Source organism: Camelus dromedarius, chromosome 10 (genome assembly GCF_036321535.1).
Source record: "Camelus dromedarius isolate mCamDro1 chromosome 10, mCamDro1.pat, whole genome shotgun sequence".
Taxonomy (NCBI): domain Eukaryota; kingdom Metazoa; phylum Chordata; class Mammalia; order Artiodactyla; family Camelidae; genus Camelus; species Camelus dromedarius.
In genome coordinates this window covers 27,810,990-27,833,705 of record NC_087445.1, presented here as the reverse complement: position 1 = coordinate 27,833,705, position 22,716 = coordinate 27,810,990, and the positions used below count along the sequence as shown (strand labels likewise).

General features: G+C 35.8%; 1 protein-coding gene across 1 annotated transcript in view; it reads right to left on the bottom strand.

The window, feature by feature from the left end:
• Positions 1–22,716, bottom strand: part of PTPRD (protein tyrosine phosphatase receptor type D) — a 1,876,190-nt gene that overhangs the window by 1,084,317 nt on the left and 769,157 nt on the right. The gene's annotated exons all lie outside the window — the stretch shown is intronic.

Genomic DNA, 22,716 nt, shown 5'->3' with positions numbered 1-22,716 from the left:
GAGTGACAGGCTCAATGTCTGATGCACATTCTGAGCCCTTTATTATAGACACTATAATTGTCACAAAAGGAAAAAACAAGCTAACTGCATGATAACCAGACTGTAGTCATGAGACAAGCTGCTCCATCTTGAGCAGCAACTGAATCTATGGCTAGCACAATTCCAAGAACTGTCCTCAAGAGAATGGAATTAACATTCTTGCTCATAATGATTTATATCTTTGTGGGCATCATGACGGCAGCTTGTTCTGCCCATATATGTAAGCTGGCAACTAAAATTGTCAGTAAAGCGATGTTAAAGACCCATGCTGACATCTTCCACTCTGAGAATATGACGATCGATGTCAATATGAAGAAGTTACAGAAGACAGACCTTTGCTCCTAATCCTGTAGAAATGGAAGATATTTGACAGTAGGGAAGTGAAAGCAGCTCTTTGCCCCTTTCCTATTTGCCCATCTCTGTTCTCCTCTAACCTTGGAAGAACCTAATTACAGGAATGAGTTCACTAGGCAATTTAAACTAATTCTTACTTATGCTCTCCTGAATGAACACCATGCCTTGCCTAAGTAGTCAAAGAATGACTAGGTCTCTACCTGCAGCACCCCCTTTAGCAATCCCAGAGGCAGATGACATAGGCAAGAAAACACGAGGAGACTCAGCCAGTTGTCACATAAAGGAGAAAGATGCAGAACCCAACATCCAGCCTCAATGATTCACTCAGATCCTCCTGCCCTTTTTTCTTATATAAAACTGTCATGGCTGAGCAGCTTTGGATTGGTCTCAGGACATGAGTCTACCTTCTCCCAAGATTGCTAGCTTTTCTGATTAAGGCATATTTTTTTTCTACTAACACTTGCCTCTCGATGATTGGCTTTTGAATGGTGAACAGTCAAACCTCAGATCAGTAACATTTCTGATAATAAAAATTTTAGGAAAAAAGTTCTAGACTCTTGAATTTTAACCTGCAGAAAGAGCCTTGTATCATATATTTACAATATCTACCACCAGGGGGTAACATAAGTCTTGAAAAAGAAGGTTGTCTGACATCAGAAAAACAACTGAAGTCCTTGTCAAAACACCAGACTGAGGTACACAAGGAGGTTTCTTATGGCCTAAAACGATAATTGATTATCAAGCACACAAAATTTATGTCCGAGTGTACTCTAAGCTATACTTACTCACAGGCTATACTTTCAAAAAGACTGTTTTTCAATGGGGTTAAGGCAGATGAAGCTAGCTAGAAAGCACATTTTGGTGGAGAAATCTGAACCCTCAGCACTGGTATAAAAATGATGTGCTTCTGTCTTATCAAGAGAGCAGCATAATTCAGAAGAATTTACCCTCAAATGAAAATGCCCCAATATAGAGTACATGACTGATGACATTTTACAGATTGTAATGGGTTATTTATTTGTGTACATTAAAGCTTTTTGAACGTGAAGATTAAAAGAGTAGCAATATAATTTTAGTGATTTAGACCATACACTGAACAAATCACAAGTAATACAATCACACTGAACTCTATGGTCATTGCTGGGCATTTCTGTTTTTACTTATAGGTCTTTATTCTGAATAATAATCTCTTTGTATAGAAAATCAATTTATTTTTAGTTCACACTGTACCCTGGACACTATGCTACATGAATTTAGCTAAGTTTATTCTCAAAACAAACTAAAGAAACATAAATCATTAATGCCTTTATTTGATAAGTAAGCACAGTTGCTCAAGACCACATAGCTATGGTGAGCTGGGATTTAATTGTTTGAAGTCTGACAACACCATCAGGCTTCCTTTAAGAAACCTGTTATAGAAGAAACCACAGGCCCAAAATAGTATCACTTGCGCTAAACCTCATGATACCAAACCTAGATTTAATACTTGACCTAACTGCAGCTTTGACCTTCCCCAGGAATGTAATCTTAATTGACTATTCTGGAATTTTGTGGTCAGCAATAATGAGGTAATCTCTCCTGTGGGCCCTCTCCCAAAAAAAAAGAGGTAATTTTCATGACAGACTCTCAACCCTTCCCCCTAAAGAAGATGACTTGGCCTAAAATAATTTCTTCTTGTCTTTTCCTAATAACTTCTTACTCCATTCTTCTATTTAAAATTTTCCATTTTTGTACAACTCTTTGGAATAACCTTCTATTTACTAGATGGGAAGTTTTCCCAGTCATGAAGTGTTGAATGAAGCCTAATAGATCTTCAGATTTACTTGGATGAAATTTGTTAATAAAACAAAGGACTGAAAGTGTGTATGTCTTTTTTTTTTTTCCTCTCAGCCTCAGTTTACCTACAGAGACTGAAAAGATGTAAACTTAAAACACCTGGGAAGAGAAGATTTAACCCTGGAGGTTCTGGCAAAGTCCTGTACCTAGATACACAGAACAGACTGCTAGTTAGAAAATTTTATTGGTGAGTGTTTTGAGGGATTGTTCTGATAGATTCCAAAGGTCTGCCTTAAGCAGTGACACAAGGGTGACCAAGAAAAGACGTTGAAGGGAAACAGAATGTGTCACCCCAAAATGTGCTTCTTTGACTTAAGGAGTATTTTAGGCTGATTATTTTTAAGAAACAGCAGACACTGGAGAAACTGAAAACCAAGTAGAAGTTACCATTTTGTAAGAGATATTTACATTTAAAAGGCTATCTGTCTTTCTGTACCAGGGAGAGGAAGATGACTCAAAATCTCCAGAAACTGTCATCAAAGGAGAAGACAAAGACAACTCTGCATAACAACCATACCCTTGTTTACTGTACTACATCTGATAATCTCCCATTATCAGATGTCCCAACTGACTCCCCCACCCTCAACATTTTATCTTGTCTTAAGATTTTATTTAACCTGGTGGCTTGGGTCATTTCGGGAGTTGCTCAGTTTAATGGCTATCTCCTTGTATTTGTTTTTCTTCTATTAATCTATTTTTTACTACAGGAAATATCAGCTAAGAATCTAGAAAGAACAGATGGAAAATTATTTTTCTTCCCCAAAGCAGGAGACGAGTAACTACTGACAAAACAAGATAACAAAAAACATCCACAAAGTCCCACGGTAAATGTTGCTCTGAGAAACATACATCACAAGAAAAGATCAAAAGCCGTTTCCTGCAAAGGAAATATTTCCTGCAGTATGCTCTATAGATTGGTTAGTTTTAGTTTAGTTAATTAAAACAGGGTAAATATATACTCAAGTGCTTATATACATCCCCAGTCTTGAAGACAGTGAGCAAATTTTCAGGATTTTAAGTCATCATTTGCATCCTGCAGACCTCTTATTTGTAGAAAAGACTGCCTGCAGAGTGCGAAGATTTTATATTTGAAGAGTAACAGACCTGGATTAATATGAGTCAAAATTACACTCCACTGCTTACCAGGCAAAATATCTAACCATAGTGAGAATCGAAGAGTTTAAGATCACTGCCTCCAGAACCATACAGATCAGGTTCAAATCCCAGCACAGCCCCTTATTCTGTATTTCTATATATGGAAAATGAATGTAGTAACAGTAGCTATCTCATAAACTGACATAAAGATTAATCAACTCTTTGAGGTACACGATATATTTACCTGCACGGGGCTTACCAAAGAGTTAGTTACTACTGTTGTCATTGTTACTGTTATTATTACATTATATAAACAATCATTTTAATATAAATTTTGATAAGCTAGGTCGTGTATGCAATTTTAAAGCATACATGATATTTGGAGCACAATATTTAACTCAAGCAATACTTCCTCTTCATTAAACAATTATCTAGATTATTGTATTAAAGTGTTTGAATCAAGGCTTTTCAGTAGGGGACACTTTTCATTCTTACAGCTAGATGGTCCTCTAGTCTAGCATTCTCTCTCTCAATACCTTCTCTTCCCCCATAAAGTAACCAGTGATCCTTTGCCAGGGGCATCCCTGCTAGATTAACATGGATACCACTTTAACCTTCATGAGTGATCCATGAATAGAATCTAGATGTGTAGAAAAATAAAGTGTCATCCTTGAGACTGCTGAGATGAGCGAACACTACTTCAAACTGTTAATAAAATGGAATTCTTCTAACTTTTGTGTTTTGCCTCTGCACCTACCCAGAATTTGACCCCTGTCTTCTGGTGACAGCTGTGGCACACAAGCTGACAGTACTTAACATGCTCTATGATTTCTTGCCCAGTGTTTTATTAGGATTTTAAAATTTATTAGATTCAACTGTTTGCTTGATATATATTATTCTGTACATTACTCTACAGGAATTACCCTTTCATGATTTGCTACGTTGAGTTTACAGTCACTAGGACTTGGTTTACTGTTTATTCTCAATTTGGAATAAAAGAGCTTCTTCCCTCTGTTCTGGTTCTTTATTTCCCCACTGTCTACTATCAGAGATGCTACAACATTGCGATTATACCTAGAAGTCTGAATTTAAGATACGTACTGCATTTTCTTGGAAGTTTAGATTACAGGTTTAAGAGTATACACTGTGTAAGAATCAAAGCAAGTAGATGTGTGATGTATGCACATATACTTGATTTCCCTATAATCACATAATGATTATCCATGACATTTATCAACTTATATTGATTTATTATCAGTGAAAGTTTAAAAACCTAATAATTTTAAAAACAAGCATATATGTAAAATAATAAACTCAAAATGGAATCAACTAACTAAATCTCAACAAACCTCACAACAATTCAGACTAGGGGTGTTTCTATATACATACATGCAGAAATTCCAAATCTTCCTTTAAAAGTTTTTCTGTTACTACCTTAAAAAACAAAGAAACAAATAAAAAACAACAAAAACAAAAAAAGCCCATTTCAAGAAAGGTGTAACAAGTGACAAAGTGCAAGTTTCAGAAGCTTGAACTTTCCCTATGGGAAATCAAATCCAGTTGGCTGGTGTGCTATGTTTAGTCAATTTAGCATTTTTTTCTTTTTTTGGAAATTTTATATTTAAAGATTTAGATTTAGAATTTATTAAATTGCCAGATTTAAATTTAGATAAATACTTAGATAAAATAAACTTAGATAAAATAAATAAAATAAAAATTCAGATTTAGAATTTATTAAAAATGTCAGAAAATTTAGGCTACTACTCTTGATAGGCAAAATTAGCTAAGTCTGAATGCTGGCTGTCCCTTATACTTATGCCATGAAATCTGCAAATGACTCTTGGCCACCTTCTTTCCAGGCTTCCCTCATTTACGTTAGTCATCTAGTCTCTTTATGTATCTGTACTTGGGACCACTGCCATAAAGATGCCAAGAGAAGATATGCCAAAATCTGAAAATCACCCGTGTATAATCCAGTAGAGAGAGGTTAGTAACCCTTCAAAAGGTTTTATAATGTAGGTTATTTCAATATAATAATAGCCATGATGCAAATGAGAATAATTATCCACTTAGCACTTGAACGACTACAACATTATGCAGCCATTCAACATGATGTTTTCAAAAAATGCCGTATGCAAATATAAAAAATGATTTGGTTAAATGACAAAATTGCAGATAGATTGTAAGTTGCAGGTAACTGAGTATTGAGTTATATTACAAAGATAATTCAAACTAGATGTGCAATATCAAGGCACTACTCTCAATGGATGGATAATCACTTAGCGCTGAAGTGCTAAATGGGTCCAGGGGAATGAATTCTAGGACCAAAGCTTCATATTTGCATATTAATTTCAACTAATTATCTTTTCATTGAAAGATTTTTTTAGAACAAATTAATGAGACTAGTACACTCCTTTGGAATATAGTAGGGGAAAGTGAAAAAAAATATTACCTGAGTATTGTCTGAAGTTTAAGGTCTGGAGAGAATGGCTGAATATTTGAAAAGGACTAAATATCATGGGTATCTTTAAGATTAATGAGTATAGAACTAGTTAAGCAACACTTTTAGTAGCATAATTATTTTTCTGATAATTTTTGTGCATTTTAAGTGATTGCATTTGTTACCATAAAAGTAATTTCATTCTTAATGCAGGTGATTATAAGACAGAGATAGTTACAATTAAGAAAGTAAAAATCACCTATAATGTTATTATCAAAGTTTCACTATTAAAAGTTTTGGACCTTTTGTTTCTAGTCCTGTTACTGCTGAAACCTGCTATCTGAGGACCAGTGGCTTCTATTGTGCTCACTAATATATCCTGTATCCAAACACCTAGACAGTGGTTGTCAAAAGCAAACAAAAAGTAGGCACCCATTAGTTACTGAATGAACATGTGGTGTCAAAATTAGGTTTCTATTGTACTTTTAGTTTCGTGTCTTTTTTTTTTTTTTAATTAATTTAACATTATATTGAGCATTTTCCTGTCTTTAAATGTTCTACTAACAAGGGAGCTTTTAAAATGCCTACACATGTATCATAATTTCTATTTCTGAATATTTAGGCTATCTCCAAATTATCACTAACATCAAAATGCTTGTTTGCACATAGAGCTGCAAACATCTTTGTACACAGAGCTTGTTAGGATGTAATTATTAAATTATGACATATAATTGACAAAAGAAAATGTGAATCAAAAGAAATGATATAAGGCTTTTACTGTATATGCCATACATATATTTCCATCAGCAATATACTGAGTATTTATGTTAAACATTATAATTTTTTGAAAATTTTATACAAAAAATGGTGTTTGTTTTGACTTGTAGTTTATTATTGATAATGCTGAATTTTTTGTATATGTTAATAAAACAATCTTTAATCAGAAATATTGTTATAAATATTTAAGAGAAAATTCAATGTATAAAATATTAGGCCTCTTCTAATCTATCTATATCTATCTACAAAAAAATGAACACATACATTTTTCTATACAATTATATTATTCATAGTATATTGTCATCACATCTCAGAATATGCACATACATAACATACGTATACATGTATAAAACATGTGTATTAACTGTACATTCACTAATGCATACACATATTCATTGTCTGATAACACATGCATATTCATCAGCTGATGTAAAATTATTTAAAAATGAAAATATTAATGTTGTTATAAGCATTTAAATATAGACTATTATCTCCTGGACCATCGTATATATCAAAACATATTCATGTCTCATTCAGATATTAAAACTATGCCCCATTCTCTCTCTCTCACATATGCACTTTGAACTGGCAGAACATTACATGCTTTAATAACTTCATATAAGAAACCTTTCACAAATACTAAATACCTTCACAAAAGCTTAACTATATCCCCTATTTCTGATAGCAAAACTGAGAAAAAAATTAACATATTTATCTTAATATATTTTAAATTTTCAGTTTTGACAGGGGGTAACTTATCTGTGTTATTTTGGCAAATTGTATATAATGTAGATAAATACTTAAATAGGTAACAATATGTAATAAATAGAATATATATTTATTTAAGGTATTTAAGGTTTCTTTTTTCTTTTTTTTCACTTGGAGGAAGGTGCTTAACCTAGTTGCAGGGAGAAAAAAAAACAGTATTTAAGCTTCCAAAATAATGTTGGAAAAGTGGTCCTGATTGAGTGCTCAGATGGAAATAGCACAGCCTGTACCTATCCTCGCTGTTCAGAAAAGCCTCTGCCCTGCCACCCCAGGACACAGATCTGCTTGCTGCCGGCCATCTTTCACACCAAGACTCCTGTAACCAGTGGCAGATGTGTCTGTCTGCAACTGCAATAGGATCCATCTGCAGTCTGCACCTGCTGTTTTCCTGAGGCCAGAGTGGAGGTGTAAATATAAAAACTCAAAGGGCAAGTCAAAAGCAAAATTAAAGAAGGTTTTTTCCTCTCATAATGTGTTTTTTTTTTTTTTCCTCTTTCCTTCCACTTCAAGGGTCAGGATGCTGATGGGATAATAACCCACAGTCAGCTTCAGCCAATTATCCTAAGTCAGTAATTATCATATTTTTTTCACTACAATACCAAAAATATGTGGAAAGATGAGAAAAACAAATTTGAAAGCCAAAAAAAAAAAAAAAAGAAAAAGAAAAAAGGAGAGAGGGAGAGAAATTATTCTTCAAGGGCAGCCTCTGTTTGGACTATTCTGATTCATGTTGACATAAGAAACATTTTGCTGTCAACAGAAACACTGCTACTGTGTGATTACATATTCAGGATTTCATTTTTTTTTCACAAAATATATTTGGTTTTAATATAATTTTTAAAACAACACTGAGAGATACTTTTCTTGGGTTTTTCAATAGCTGATTATAGTTTAAAAATCATACCTACTGTAGAATAGTACTTCTCAAACTTTTCTGTGTGTATGAAAGTATTTGTTGTTATTGTTGAAATGAAGATTCTGCTTCAGTAGGTTTGGGCTGGGGCATGAGATGTGTCCTTCTAACAGATTCTCAGGTGGTACTGATACTGCTGGTTCAAATGGTCCATTCTGACGAGCAAGGCTGCAGATTTTATATATGTGTGTGTGTGTGTGTGTGTGTATATATGTGTGTATATATATATATATATATATGATTTCCTAATATGTGAATTAGTCTTGAAAACTGTAAACAGAAACCGTTCAACAAATATAAACAGTGTATTAAAATGTTTATAAGGAGGTTTACATAGACAATCAATATAACTATATTAGTGATAAATCTAAAACAAGCTTTAAATTATCATGTTAGTATTTTAAGCATTATCCTACCTTCAAAAAATTGGCTTATGTTTTAATGATAATTGCCTCCATGATCACTGTTCCTGGTTATGGTAGTTGAACAAGTATCCTTTCTTTTCTCATCTATTTTTCTATTTGATTTTTAAAGATTTTGTTTTAGAGCTGTCTTAGGTTCACAGGAAAGTACACAGAATTCCCATATACCTCCTGCCCTACACATGCATAGCCTTCCCCATTATCAACATCACTCAACAGAGTGGTCCGTATTTTACCAAGGATGAAGTTACATCAATGCATCATTATCACCCAAAGTCCAAAGATTACATTATGTTTCACCCCTGGTGTTTATGTTCTATGAATTTAGACAAATGTATATTAACATATATTCATCACTATAATATTATACAGTATTGTACCTGCTCTAAAATTCCCTATTCATCTCCCTCCATGCACCTTTGGCAACTACTCATCTTTTTATCATCTCTATAGTTTTGTCTTTTCCAGAATTTCATACAATTGGAATTAAACAGTATGTAGTCTTTTTACAAAAGCTTCTTTCACTTAGTAATATACACGTAAGTTTCCTCCATGTCTTTTCATGGCTTCATAGCACCTTTCTTTTTAGTGCTGAATAATATTCCATTAGCTGAGGGCAGCAAATTTATTTATCAAAATAGCTGCTGAAAGACATCTTGGTTGCTGCCAAGATTTGGCAATTATGAATAAAGGTGCTATAAATGTACATTTTCAACTCCTCTTCACTTTCCTCATCTGTGAAATTGTAATAATACCTTGCTTTGTAATAAAAAGGAGTGTAATGAAAATATAAAATACTCAGCAAATCTGGCATATGATAAAGAATCAATTGTTGAAAAAGCATCAGAGAAAAATAAAAGAGGAATGACAGGTTGTGTTGCTTATGATTAAAAGTTGTTATTTGTAAATCTGTGAATCAAAGCTGACCTGATAACCAGTTTGATTCATTCTAATACTATTTAACTTAGCCATAATATAGTAATTCTCAGCAGTTCAACTAATCTTACACTTTGAAGAATTCTTAGCTTCCCCCTAGCATCATGTTCAGCATAGTAATTTTTCTTTTATTATTTTCTCTGAGAAACATTTTTAGGTAATGAAGAAAAAAATGAGGACTCTTAAAATATATGAAAGTAATATAAAAGACTTTAAAATATTTCTTTGCAAAACATTAAATGGGTCATTATTTACATGCGGTTTTAAAAAGTCATTATGGAATATTGTGCAAATTTTAAACTGACATTGGATAGCTAAATTATGTTTAGGCAGTTTTCAAAAACTGGATTTTTGATTCAACAGACCATAGGATCTCTTTGATGTTCTATCTTGTAATTCATTAAGTTATTTTCCAGAATATGCAGAGCTATCATGACACTAACAGATAATCACATTCAAATTATGAACTAAAGAAAGTTACCTTACACCTATATAAGCCAATTTTTCACACAAAAAAAATTTGGAACTGAAAGAGCTATAGAGCAGAACACAGTATTTGAACACCTTTTTACGGTGTTATGATTTCTAAGATTATGTCTGTATTTGTTAAGAGTATCTGCTGCATCAGTTATCAATTTATTCCAGATGCACCCTTCAATGTGATAAACAACAGAATCTGTTTAAGCATTTCTCCTTTAAAGTGAATACTGTGTTAAGCTTTCTCAGTAGAGGGCAATGAGGAGATACTGCAGACAGGAGAAGCTTTCTGCTGTTCGCAGCACAATCTAGGAGGGTCAGCAGAGTGGGAATGAGGACGTCTGGTTAGGTACTACCCAGCATCCATAAGCCCAGGATGAGGTCCTTTGAACTTACAACCTCTGACTGGTGATAACCTTTCTGGGGACAACTTGGACCCTTCTGACAAGCCCTGTGTAGCCCACACAGTGACATCTGTGTCCTGCCAAGTAGTCAATCCTTCCAAGAACAGGCTCTGAAAGCCTCTGTCCCCATGAGCACTTGGCCTCCCACTGCATGGCCAGCCACTTGTTACTGATTACCTGCTCCTTGCTTGCACTATGGACGGTTGCCTGTGATTTGCACAGCAGCTCAAGACCAGTTCTGGATTGGCCAAACCACTCATCATTTCTGTTATCTAGTAGCCAAACCACGTCTTCTCCAGGGAGGTCTTAGAGGTGCTAGCCTTCCTTAGGTACTCTCCCTCAGCCTAAGGTAACATATCAAATTTCTTTATATCTTAAGGTTACATTTATCAGTAATTCCTTCTACTAAACTACTTTTCTTTAACCTACTATATGGTTTCCATCTCCTGATTGGACCTAGACTGCTACCTTGGCTTGCTATAATTAGAACTGAAAACTGTTTTAGAGACCATTTTGTCACAGTAAGGGCTACTACTTATTGTGAACTAACTATGGGCCAGGCTCTAAATAACAGTCTTATTTAATCCTCACAAAAACGTATGAAGTGGGCATGTCAGTTTAAAAGTAAAGGAAATAAGGAATTTAAACAGTTTACTCAGGGTCAAGTGACTGACCAGAGCTTTAAAACCAGTCCTTCCTCATTACTATGACTATGTCAATAACTAACTATCTCATCCTGTAAACATCCTCAAACTTAGCTTCAATGTCCAAAATACTTCACTTTTTGGGAATGACTGATAAACCAGAAGACAGTATTATAGGGGTGGGGTGGGGTAGAATAAGGTTAGTGCTAAGAGATCTGGATGGAGAGAGCACCTCCAAAGCCTGAGTAGAATATTTAAATGTTTTTATAAATGCTAGAAAGGCATTTCATAACCTTGACTGAATATACAGACACATTTAGATGAGCACAGTCACAATGTTAAAATTGCAGAGAAAGAAGGATGCACATATTTTGGAACATGAAAGGACGTGGATAACTATATTCAGTTACACTATAATCTCCTTGAAAGGAAGAACTATGTCAAATCACTATTAACAAACCTATTATTCCACAAAGAACATATCCTTAATTAACACAGTTTAATAAACATATCCATTTTTAGCTAGTATATTGAGAGGTCTGGCTTCCATAACATCCTTTATATAAGATCTGTATCTATCTGAACTAATTTCTTCCAATTTTAAACTAAACAAAATATTAAGCCTTCTCTCATCACAGAATATTCCAAGTGTCACTCTATTTCTCACTGCCTGTTTACAGTCCTTATTCTCAATCAACGCCTTCCCACCTCCCGTAGATTTCAAATGTGGCCTTTCAACATAAATTTGAAATGCTATGACCCAGTTCATGTTGGGATAACTCTTTTTCACAATTTTGACAAAATTAAAATGGGTTCTGGCTTAGGAAAAAAAAATATATATGTTAGCTTTTCAATTCCTTGTAATTTTTGAGATTCAAGTAATGACACAGTTCCTTCGTTAGCTACATCAGCAGTCAGCTTTGCCAAGTGAGGGTGCTAGCTCTTTAAATGCAAATTAAAAGAGAAAAAAAAAGAGCAAAGTATTAGCAAGCAGCAAAATGATATGGTACATGGCTAACAAGGTAATAGCCTTTATTGCAGTCCAGTGCTCCAGAGATGAAGAGTTAGTTTGGCAACTTTGTTAAACTTAAGACCCAGTTCTCCTTGGGCTGGTGTCACTGGAAGGTAAGGCTTGAGATAGAGGAGGAGACAAAGAACCTATCACTAGACCAATTACCAACACTCTTCAGTATCAACCACAGAGGAGGTCTTTTTTTTTTTTTAAGGTATATAGTTGATTTGCTATGTTGTGTTAGTTTTGGGTATACAGCAAAGTGATTCAGTTATACCTACATGTATGTGTGTGCGTGTGTGTATATATATTCTTTTTCAAATTCTTTCCCATTATAGGTTATTGCAAGATATTGGATATAGTTCCCTGTGTTATACAGTAGGTCCTTGTTATCTATTCTGTATATAATAGTATGTACCTGTTAATCCCAAAACAGAGGGGGTCTTAATACCCGTGAGGGTAGTCACTGTCCAGATTGTGAGAACAGGAAAGAGAAGGTGCATAACGCTCATGTCTCCTAACTGTGAACACTTCTGGCAACAAGAAGGAATCTGCAGTGCCTTCCACATTCCCAAAAGACAATGCAACTATGTATTATCTAACAGTGGAGATTAGAACATCTCATCTATTTTTAGAGTTTTATTTCATGTTCATAAAAACACTCCCATTTTTCTCCCCTTGAAGAGCGCCTCTCAAACTGAAACTGCCAGTGACTTCCCACACCCCTCATCCTATTTCATTACAGAAACACTCATAAAGACACAGTTTTCTTCTATCAGTAAATATATTTGATGGGCCAGAGAAGTTCTGTGCAGTACATGCAGAACAATGGAGTCGGACTCTGGGATAAATTATTATCCAAACAGCTTGAAGCAAGGAGCCCGCCTCCGGATGCTCTCCAGCAGATGTGATGTGGACACTCATTGTGAATGCAGGCTGAGCAATAAAGCCTGTAAGTAATAACCATAAATCCCCAACAGGCATCACCCGTTCTTAAGACATTTTTAAACTCCTTCAAAAAGGCAACAATAAGGTGCGATCTGCTTTGGGAGGCATTTTATATACACACACACACACACACGCACGCACACACACACACACACACACACAAACACACACATACACACACACACACATTTTAATACATTTAGTTAAAGTCTGAAATGGAGCATGCCTGAACTGGGGCAGCCCTTCCAAGCAGGAGACTCAGATGGCAGATCCACGTCGACTGATGCTACCGTGAAACCACTGCTAATGCTACCGGTGGTGCTTTGGACAAGCTCTGACCATTTCCTTTATTGGGATTTTGTTTTAATTTTACAACATATTCCTATTAAGTGCTTCTAAAATCTTCTAGCCATGAAGTGTCTGAAAATGTGGAATCTATATGGAAAGTATGCGGAGACAAAGAATAATTTAATGTGACTTATTTTTAGGAGCTGGGATACAAAGGACTGATGTTTTTCAAAAAAGACCATTATGTCTGCTATATTCAACTCTGTTTCTATCTGCTTAGCACTCATCAAATGCAAAATTCCGGGTACTGACTGCCAAGATAACCAAGTTTATTTTCTGCTGTCCCTATTTTCTTACACAGAGATACACAGAACATGAAATCAAGTAGTAATTTCAGAACTAGACATATTGTGTGGAAAATGTCAAGCTGGGTATGTTTCCACTAGTCCAGTCTATATGAGCCTTTAGATTAACATGCAGAAGATTAAAGTTTCTTCCTTTTGCTTCTCACTGTTGTGTATCATTTATATGCTGCACAAACAATACTACTTCTCAAATGAAAAAAATAGATGCTGAACTATTTGTCAACCAAAACTCCCATTTATCACTGAAATTTCTGATACACTGTACTTTCTATGAAACTTATGCAAGTTCATCTGTCCACTGTCATGTAAAGTTTGCATGTTATTGAGATTCCAGAAAAAAAAAGTTCATGATGCCCATTCTGAGTACAGGTAAGGCGTATATATGGTAGTTTAAATAACAAGGGCACGGTGAGGCAAGTTTTAAGGATCACCTTACTACAGGATGGGTTCTACATGCTTGTTAAAGGGACAAATTCTGCTCAGGCATCTCAGGACAGGAGTCTTTGTTACTTTTAGCAGCTCCACCAATTAAGGAATAGCTACTACAACTCAAAGGAAAAGATTCTAAAAATCCCGATAGGATGCCATTAGCATATAGCCCCAGATAATGCAGATTTCATGCCAGAGATTGGGTGACACATGCTTCCTTTTACAGGAAATCAGAGAGATTCAATTTGCTACCCTTTGGGGAAAGGGAGATGAGCTGAGGCATCCAGTCAACATACTGAATGGGACTGGGGAGACCTAAACATCTCTATAAAGGGGAGGAGACTTATAAACATTATTATTTGAATATTTGTTGCCTCTTACAATTTACCAAGTTTCACATAACACATTAAGCATAAAAATTATATAACCAGCAAAACATTATTTTTGTATTTTTTTTATCAGTATCACTTCTCTGTGCACTTATCACATTACTAACAAATGTCAGTAACCTAAATATTATCTGGAAATGATGTTTTTACCTGCCCAGTTCCCTCAGTAGACTTCATGCTCTTTGGAAGCATGAAGTATAATATAAAAAGTGCCTTTTTGTAGTTAGTACCCATACCCCCACACACAAACACACACACACATAATGCTGTAATACCCAGTACTTGACAGTTACTCATTGAGTGCTACAATAATTAATCACTAGGTGAATGAATTAATATCTCACACTGCCTTGTTTCCATTCGCACTTTTGATTACCTATTCAATTCACTTCTTACTAAATACCCAACACTGTACTACACTGTAGGATATAAATGATACAACAATCAATTAAATGTTACCCAGGTATGGTCCAATGCCCCACCTGCTGCCATCTGGATGTTTGTTAAAACCTAAAATTCCCAGGCTCTGTTCCAGATTTACCAAATGAGAACCTCATGCATACTTAAGAGTGAAAAGCATTGCACAGTAAGTTGACAATCTTGTGAAAATAAGTTAATAAATTAAAATCAAATTTCAAGAAGCAGTCTTTCTTCACTGTTCTACAATCCTTTCCCTGTGCAATCTCTCTTACACATAGACTGAGTAAAACAAAAATTGGGGGACAATTGCAAAGAACAACATTTAAGTGAAAGTTCAAAGCCAAGGTAAAGGGTAAACTAGGTTAATAGGTCTGGAACTTCATATCGAACATCATCTCTAGGAACTCATCCTTATGAAAAGCATTGATCATTAGAGTAAATCAGACAGGGATCTATCGGTGATACGGGGTTATACATCAAGTGGTAATTTGTATCTTTACCTAACCATGTCTATGTAGAAAATTAAAATACTAATTCCCAGTAGTGGAAAAGGCAAGTCTTAGTTAATTAAATTATCATTGGCTTACAACACATTTTCTTTAATTGTATAATTTACTATTCTCTTCTACTGGTTGAACATTTGTATTACTCTATATTCTAGTAACTAGTGTTTTAAACTATTGTGAATATTTTGTAATTGCCTGAGTTTGGTTTACTGAGACTTAATCCACAGTTTAAAGACCCAGTTTATTTATTTATTACGTCAAACATATTTCAGTAAGATTGAGTCAGCACTTGCAAGTACAGTCAGATTCAGGGTCTCCTAGCAGTTTCAGAACTCTGATCATGTTGCTCTAGGGTCACTTTTAACATATAGACTGGATAGATTACTGGGCGAAAAGTAGGAATTTTAGAGTCAAGAGGAACTGGCATTTATTCCAGCTCTCTTGGTAACCAGCAACGTAACCTAGAGTTACTTTGTAAGTGTCTTTTCCACTAAAAGCTGCTCAACACAATACTAAAGAATGTTGCAAGGAAAAAAGATAAATACTTGTGCATTGTTTACTGATTAATAGGACCAACAAATGACCACTATTATTAAGTGATTCTTAAATCCATGATAATGACTCTGAAGTCTAGAAAGCGAAATCAAATTTTGTTAGTCACTCTGCTGGTAAAGTGCAGTGTGTTTGGATTTGTCTTTACCTAACTCTTGCCCAATATGCTTTCCACTCTAAAACATCACCACCTAAATTCATAGGCAGGTGACAGTGCAGCTAAAGACAAGGCTATGGAGATGACAGAATTGGACGGGGAAGAAGCAGCATGTGCTGTAGTTAACAGAACTTGGGGAGAACAAGAGAAGCCTGCTGGACAGTGTCCAAGCTCTGCTGAAGTGTGAACACCCAAAGGGCCTGTAGCCTGCAGCATGCCGTCTGAGGGCCCAGGCTAGACCATGGCATTGCAGCAGCAGAGGTTGTCAGAGAGCTCCTGCCAGTTTTCAACCTTAGGTAGCTCTGGCTTCCTGGTTAGACTCCACTACAACACCCAGTCCACTGAATCAGTGAGGGGATTTTCTGATCAAATACTGCTGCTTTGGGGGAAAAAAAAATCTGAAGAGAAATTTTAAAACCTAAGAGTTCAGAGTCTGAGCCAGTCACTGTTGCGTAGTTAGATAAGTGGGGGCACCAGGCAGATAGGTAAAGGACAGGGATGATGGTCTGGAAGATGGTGGTATGCCCACCTCCAGTATAAACGGACTTTACTTCCTCTAAAAGAGTGTCAGCAAGAAACTGGTTAGAACCTGACAGCTGCAACTGCGCAGTAGCAACAAGGATCTAACCAAATAGGACCCAATGCTATTATAATATAATTAACATTGTGGTGTAAGTACCCCCATGGGTTTTTCTGTGTGCATCATGGGTAAGGATATGTGTAAAGGGGACAAACGATTAAGCACTCCAAGGGCAGAGCCATCAATTAATCAAGAGACCACCTCTAAGTGAAGGTATAAGAGAAAGAACAACTAAGACCATTGCCCTTGGATCAGCCCACCTACTGTTCTTGGAAGTATGCTTTCTCTTTGCTAATAAATCCTTTAAAATCCTTAGCTACATGACACTTGGTCTCCCATCTGAATTCTTATCTTTCCTGTGTGACAAAAAGTGGGATCTTTTCCCTTCCCCTTTTAGGGGTAACATTACCATTTCACATCAGCACAGGAAACCTCTTCATTTTTGTATACATGCTGTGGGCCAAAGGAACTCAGAGAGACAAAGAACTCACAAGGTCATTTCTGGAAGTTTCTTCACCCGCAATGTCAGGGTAGATTCTATTAGAAGAACGGGCGAGCAAAGAACAGTTAACTGTAGAGAAAACAGAGCCAACTGTAACATGTTTCTTACTTGTTGAAAAGACAGGACTCTGGGGACATTGATAGGGAGACTTTTTTTCTATAGACTTTTTCTATAAAGGGCTAGATAGTAAATATTTTCAGCTTTGAGGACTTTTTTTTCCCCCTAAAATTACTCAGTTTTGCCTTTGTAGCACAAAAGCAACCAGAGATGATAGATAGGTCAATGAATGAACATGGCCTGTTCCAACAAGGACTCTTTTCCAAACAGACAAAGGGCCTGATCAGACCTACCAGCCATAGTCTATTTACCCTGCGGCAGAATAAAAAAAAGTTCAAAGTGAGAAAACATTCATCATGTTTCTAGTGCCCCTTTCCCTCTCCAGGGAGGGTACCTGCATTTTTCATGAAGTAAAACCTCTTTCATATAACTTAGAAATAACTCCATGTGTTAATGCAGCTTTTCAGTGTGGGTAGGGTTTTGACAGCAATGACTGTTTCTATAATGAAGCTTGCAAAGCAGACTACTAAATAAAGCTCTGTCTGATTATACATCCTGCTGTTACTCAGCACCCAGCACAGCAACTACAAGTCACAGAGTTTTACAAATTTCTAATAAAGGAAGCCGTTCACATACATGCAAATTCATATCTCAAAATTATGGAGAAAAACTTATTTCAAATGGCTTCAAACATGAAACCTGTATTTGCACTTAAAGCTGAACTATCTGATTAAAAAGTAAACAAAAGCCAAAAAAAAAAAAAGAGAAAGAGAAAGGGAGGAAGAGGGGGGAGGGAGAAAAAGGAAGGGAAGGAGAGAAGAAAAGGTGGATCTTCTTAAAAATCTCATGAGAATTCATGTGTGTTTAAAATTGATGAGAACCATGTTTATATAATTCTTAAGTATTTTGCATGTGATATTTAATTTATAACTGATTCAAGCTCTGCGAAGTAGGGACCACAATTTCTAGTTGTAGAGATAAGAACAGATTTTCAGAAGCAAAATAAAATGACTTGCTTAAAATTATCTACTAAGTGCCCATATAGATACAAGTTCAGATATTCTTATGACAAATCCATCTGACTCTCCATGAAATTATGACTATATTGATATTGGGTGGAAGGAAATAGAGGAATCAATGTGAGAAAGAAGCTGAAGGATATAAATTTGTCCACATTAAGTATTAATTTAATATGAATTTCAGGATAATTTGGGAGTATTTTAAGACAGACTCAGAACTTTCCATGATTGAAGATTAAAAATTCAGATTTATAGAAGCAACGGCAAACTTCATGTACATTATAGTCAATTCCTCTGCCTAATTTGTTTGTATTCAGTATATTTGCTATGTCAATAATTTATTATTTGCTGCTATGATGAGAGAGTAGAGATAAATGAAATTAATTTGAATCAGTTTCATAGGGTTTTTCTCTAAAAAGCAAGCACTATTTTGCAACAATAGAATTTCAGAGCTTAGCTCTTCCCAGTAAGATGGGTCTGGAGGGTGAGGTCACTGTTAATGAAGTGAAAGACAAAATCTGTTTTACAAAATAACACTTAAATTGCTCTGTATAGCTGTTAGATAGCTGAACCTCTATTTCTTCCAATAGACTACAGAAGACAATAGGAGAAGTTTTTAACAGTGGTTGGAGGGGAAAGGATATGCTGCAGAGAGCTAGAGAGCCACAAACAATATTATAAAATATGTGATAAAACTACATTAATTCATTTTAAAATGTCTGAAAACAAACTTACTACAACATTATTAAGTATGAATCATAAAACACTAGAAGAACACATTAATTATCCAAGAAAGTAAAGGTGTAGACTACTTTGTTTGCCTCCAACATCATCTCCTTGGCTCATTTCCCCATCTATATGTTTTCTCACTAGTGTGTCTGGTATTTAACCATTAGTAAGTCCTCATTTCTCATGCAAATACTAGCATTCGCTGACACTTTTTTTTTTTTGTCTTTACCTAGCTTCTCCTTGCTTTCCTCATTCACCACAAAGGCACTCATGCATGGTAACTCCTAAGCCTATGGCCAAGCCTGACCAGTCACACTGTTGGTTTGCTCTTTCAGAGGCTTACACCGCATTCCACAGGCAGCCCAAAGTCAGCATGTCCAAATTATAGCTGTCTCCCAGCTTCCCATTTTGAGTCCCCCACTTCTGCTGACGATCCCTGATGTCTCCCCACATGTCCTCAGAATGAATTCCGCTAATTTCTCAAGATCCGTATCTCTCTGCCTCCTCAGCTTGCCATCCACTGGTCTTCAGGGTCTGCACACAGCCACATGAAGTGCCAAAAATAGAGCCTGAATCCTGGCATTTTCCTTGGCAAAAATGTTATCATTCCAAAGATATTTTAGCTTAAAAAACATAAGGGTCAGAAAGTGAAGTAAAAATGACCATCTATATTATGAAATACTGAATGAATATTTGTTAATCCCAAATGCCTAATTTATCCCTCCCCCACGCTTTCCCCTTCGGTACAGATACATATTACTATAAACAACAAGGACTTACTGTATAGCACAGGGAACTATATTCAATATCTTCCAGTAACATAATGGTAAAGAATATATATTATATATACATAAAACTGAATTGCTTTGCTGTACACCTGAAACTAACATTGTAAATCAACCACACTTCAATAAAAGAAAAAAAAAAAACAACGAATAAAACAAGTCCGCAAATCCTACCTCTTCCTTAGCAATCTTCACTAGAGGTAGGTATTAATAGTGATTTAGTAACTATCTTTCCAGATTTTTCCAAGATTATATAATTGCAACAGCTGTATGATATTTATATACATTCTAAATATTAAAATCATTGTATGTATGTATTTATATTTCTATGGCTATAGAGAGAACTACTATTTTTCTTACTCTTACTTGTCATATTGTGTGTATGTATTTACTTATTTAACTTCATTTAACTACATTTACTTATGTACCTTGTTAACTACATATCAGTAATCATGAATCACCTTAAATTCATCTTCTTTTATTTCAGAATGACTTTCTAATAGGAAGTATGGCTTATTCTCACAAGAAAAAAAAATTCAAGAACCTCCTTAACATTTTTATTATTGGGATGTTGACTGGAATTTGGGGTCTTTTTTTTTTTTTAATACTTTTAATTTCTCAGCTGTAGACTTTAGCTAAAAGCACAAAGTGCTACACCTTTGTAAGTTCCAAGACTCACTAATCCTGAGGGACAGCCACAGAAGTCTTGCTGTGAGGTGACAGATCGGAGAACCTACTCTAGCATATACCACCACCCTACGCCCTGTCCCTCTCCCTATGCCAGCTGACAGAGGAGTAAAAGAGACAGGAAAATGCCTTTTGGGGAAAGGAATGAGTTGCTTCCCCTCTAAATTCAAAGTATTGGAGGGAGGGTGTTTGAGATAATCACTCAAAGCAATTTGGGGGGCTTACAAAAAGACACCTCTCTGGTTCTCAGTAGATGTCTGAGTAGGCATCCTCCTCAGGTAGCCAAAGAGCAGGGGAAATGAGAGCGAGTGACTTGACAAAGTGAGGGACTCACAAGGAGGCAGTAGTGAAGGCTGCTGCCTGACTTTTGTTTCTGGTTCCTGCAGAGTAAGAAAGATTGCTTCTGTGTGTGCCTCCGCGTCTGGGAGTTATTCTAGGAGGAGGCTGGGATTGACACTGGAAACTATGGTCTTTTAGGCAGACCCAAGGACCAGGGGGGATGCACCAGGTTAGCCAGAAGTGGTGCCTGGTCTCTCCTAACAGGTCTTGCAAATTCTGAAGGGAATTGAGTAGATGTGAGCTCTTTTTCACAGGGACAGGTTTGGGGTTGCCTCTCATTTTCACCTGGGTTGTAGACAACCCTCTGGGCATTAGTTCTGGATAGCAAAGGAAAAGAATTCATCCTTACCACAATTACCTAAGAAGATGTTTGCTCTTTTCTTGTTTTTACTCCCTTAACGTAGAAGAGAAGGCAAGGGACAAATGCTTTCTAAGGTTGAGCCCAAGTCCATTTTCCCCCACATCCTCCACTCCAAATGACTGAAGCTACAACACTAGCCTGCAGTCAGGAAGGAGGAGGAGAGGAAACATGAATGGACCTTGAAATTTTCAACTGCACCTTTTACTAACCCAAAGCAGCTAACAATCTATGAAATCCAAGCAAAATAACACTAAAAGAGCTGTTGCAAAAGAGGGAGTCAGTACATAAAACCAGGGAGGAAGTTAGTGATTAGAAAATAAAGGTAATTCACTCTCATATTCCAAATGACAGAGACTTTTCTTTTTTATTTTTATTTATTTATTTTTAATGGAGGTACTGGAGATTGAACTCAGGACCCTGTGCATGCTAAGCACACTCTGTACCACTGAGCTATACCTCCACCACCCAGACTTTCAATAAACTAATTTTATACTATTCACATGTTGCATTTTATTATGCTTATTTGTATGTATGCATATAGACAATCCAATAAGACTGCAGATGTTTTAAAGTCAGAAATTAGACTCTGTGCAATTTTTTTCTCCATAGAGTCTAAAATATATGTACATTTAAAAAGTATTTAATAGATATTTGTTGATTAAAATAAATAAATTATTAAAGAGACTAAAATACAAGAGTAGAAATAGTTGCAGAGTGTATAAAAATCCTTCTCATTTTCTGTGTGATTGGTAACGGGGCAGCTGACTATAAAATGGTGTATCTGACTCTGCCATGGTTTTGAAGCAGTTATGGATCAAGATTGGAGCCTTTGGAATCACACGGGCAAGGGGTTAAGTCCCTGTTCTGTTACTTAGTCTTTAAGTAGCCCCATTCATTTAAATTTTTAAAAAGTAAGGTCTAGACTATATTCTTTCATTATTCTCCCACGTATAAAATTCTACAAATCCATGAAAGTATGTAGTAAGATGCAGCTAAAGGAAGAACCACAGTCAGAGCCTGTATAAACTATGTCAAGGGTTCCTCTTGTCATGTACAGACTGCATACAGACAAGTGACAAAAGTCAGTCTTTCAAATGTTACATCTGACTCATTTGGGGCAAGATGCAACAATTTTCATTGGCTTATTGAGTTCCTTATGCAGCATTCCTTATTTCAAATAATTTTTATATTTCTGATTTTTCTAAGCACAGTCTGCAAGATTCAGCAGATTTCAGGCTTGTATTATGGAGTTAAATGTAGATCAAGTAGATTCAGGCTTATCCCCAACCTGGAACAGACACAAGCAAAGCCAGGTAACCTAAGCAAAGGAGCAAGTTGGCATCTGTGTATTCTAAGTGCATCTTCTGTCTGTTGTTCATGACACTAGGTAGCAAAGCATAAAAAAAAAAAAAAACTAAAATTAGCGGAGAGTGTCATTTTACAATACAGAAACAAACAGAGCCTCATTTACACCACAAACACAAAC